General features: G+C 44.3%; 1 pseudogene; it reads right to left on the bottom strand.

The window, feature by feature from the left end:
* Nucleotides 1-320: 320 nt before the first annotated feature.
* On the bottom strand, nt 321-994 carry LOC136338034 (large ribosomal subunit protein uL6 pseudogene; annotated as a pseudogene).
* Nucleotides 995-2,465: the final 1,471 nt, after the last annotated feature.

Genomic DNA, 2,465 nt, shown 5'->3' with positions numbered 1-2,465 from the left:
CCAGCTAAATACTGTCCATATACCTCTTCTAGGCTCTGGGGCTGCAGGCTAGGGCTTTGTTCCTGGGACTCTGGACCCTCCCCTCTCTGCTAAACTCACTTCCTGCCACGCGAGTCTCTCCCGGCTGCCATTTGCTCCGGGGAGCTGGGCAGCCCTCTCCTTTTTTCCACTTTTCCTACCAGTCTCAGTGTGGCTTCTTCAGTGTTCCTTGGTTGAAGAGTCCTCTTAGTTTAGTCCAAAGTTGGTTTTTCCAGATGAGAGTTCTTAAAATTAGTTTGTAATCCACTTTGGTTCTGGGAGGTGGGAGTTGGTACGTCCGCCTACTCCAGCGCCATCTTGTCTTCCTGAACGGTTCTATTTTTAGAAACGCAGACACCATCCAAAAAAAATTTTTTTTTAACTGTTATGGCTTGCTGAATCAAAGCAGCTGAATTTGATATGAGTTCAATGTCATTTCCTTCAAGAATTAGCTCATCTTTCTGGCCTTGAGACACTGAACAAGTAACCCCTGACCTCATCCAAACCCTGAGGATGTATTTTTTACCCAAGAAATTTCTGACTCCAACAAGGGAACTACTCTCCTGAATAACGACATTGATGGGGAAGTGAGCATGCAGAGACCGCATCCTGTAACGGAAGCCCGGTGCAACACCCTTGAGCATGTTCTGTACAGGACTGCGGACAGTGCGAACAGTGGCCAGTTCCTTTCTATTTCCCCACCTCTTGTCAACCGCAGCCTCTTCTTTTTCTTTCTGAGGACAGAGTTCTACATTGATGTGATTGAAGTCCCTCTGCAGTGTGCCTCTGGGGAACAATAACTATACATTTCTTCAGAGTGATGTCCACATTTTCTCAGACCATTGCTGAGACTGGTCTTCATCCTTGAAGTAGTTGTGGCAAAGAGGGAATCTCTGTGTTGCTTATATTTTGAATGGAAGGAAACAGTTAAGTTAGTGGTTAGTGAAAATAAAGATGCCAAGTGTATGGCAGACATACTTCTGAGTGGTGGGAACTGACTAAAAGTCTGGAAAATAGGGGTCGGCCATTTTGCCTTTCCTGACTGGGCAGTGACCTCAGTTTGTGAGTGTGACAACTTTGCTACTCATCTTTCCCTCAGATGAGGTTCTGAGATCCAGACTTTGGGTTTAGAAAACCCATTTGACTCTCACAGTAGGTCTTGTTCATCAACCCAGACTTTCTGAATGAAGTTAGTATTTTGGCTCTGTTTGCTGTCTCACTTATCTCACTTTTGGCTTCATTCAAAGGTCAGGCAGAGAAGAGGAGTGTTTGGACCCCATCAACGATTCAATAATGGCAGATAGACGTATTGAAGGCTAGTCTCCCAACACCTGAGAAAAGTTTAACATAGTAAGCTCTTTTCAGCCTGTAACTTCCTCTCAGGATTTGGGTCATCAGGCTCCTTGTTCTATCATTAAAAAGTCCTTTAGTTGCCTGACCAGGTGGTGGCGCAGTAGATAGAGCATCAGACTGGGATGTGGAGAACCCAGGTTTGAGACCCCAAGGTTGCCAGCTTGAGCGTGGGCTCATCTGGTTTGAGCAAAGCTCTCCAGCTTGAGTCCAAGGTCACTGGCTGGAGCACAGGATCACTCAGTCTGCTGTAGCCCCCCAGTCAAGGCATGTATGAGAAAGCAATCAATGAACAACTAAGGTGACACAACGAAGAATTGATGCTTCTCATCTCTCCCCCTTCCTGTCTGTCCCTCTCTCTGTCTCTGTCACACACATACACAAAAAGCCCTTTAGTCATCAGGCTGCTGAACTTGAGGGAGGAAGAGTGGAGATGGGAAGAGAGCTCTGAAAGGGGGAAATGGTTTACAAGCAACACTTTATTAACAATAAACACACTATCTTATTTTTTTATGTGTGTAGCAATTTACTAAACAACTTTACATATATATCTTAATTGATCCATGTAAATTAGACTGTTATAGGTGAGAGACTAAGATTTCTCAATTGAAGCTCTTTTCACTATTTTAAGCAGGAAAAGGCAGTGCCTAGGTGTGTGTGTGTGTGTGTGTGTGTGTGTGTGAGTGTGTGTGTGTGTATCAGAGCAGGCTGAGAAAGGAGATCATTCTAGAGAGAAATAACAGTTAAAACAGAAAGAAAAAAAAAGGCAAACCATTGTGCCTCAACAAAGGCATGAATGAATGAGAGTGATTTGCTTCAGGGTTTGCCTGCATCTGGCTTTGGATATTTGACTTGTACCCATTTTAATTCCCACTTTCCTTCTGATATCCTCTGACATCATCAATTACCTATACTTGGTCCAAATGTCCTGGGAGGAACACCTTTAGGAGCAGCGCTCCAGCCCACCACTGTGGAGACTTCAGGGGAAGAACAGTCTATTTTCTTTACTTTCCTCAAGGATACATGGCACTTTAATACCCAGCGGGATGTATACTACATTTAGAGGCTCTGATGGACATCTGGACATAATCTATTTC

This window comes from Saccopteryx bilineata, chromosome 5, assembly GCF_036850765.1.
Source record: "Saccopteryx bilineata isolate mSacBil1 chromosome 5, mSacBil1_pri_phased_curated, whole genome shotgun sequence".
Taxonomy (NCBI): domain Eukaryota; kingdom Metazoa; phylum Chordata; class Mammalia; order Chiroptera; family Emballonuridae; genus Saccopteryx; species Saccopteryx bilineata.
Note: the sequence above shows the minus strand (reverse complement) of the source record. Positions and strands in the feature narration are given on the sequence as shown.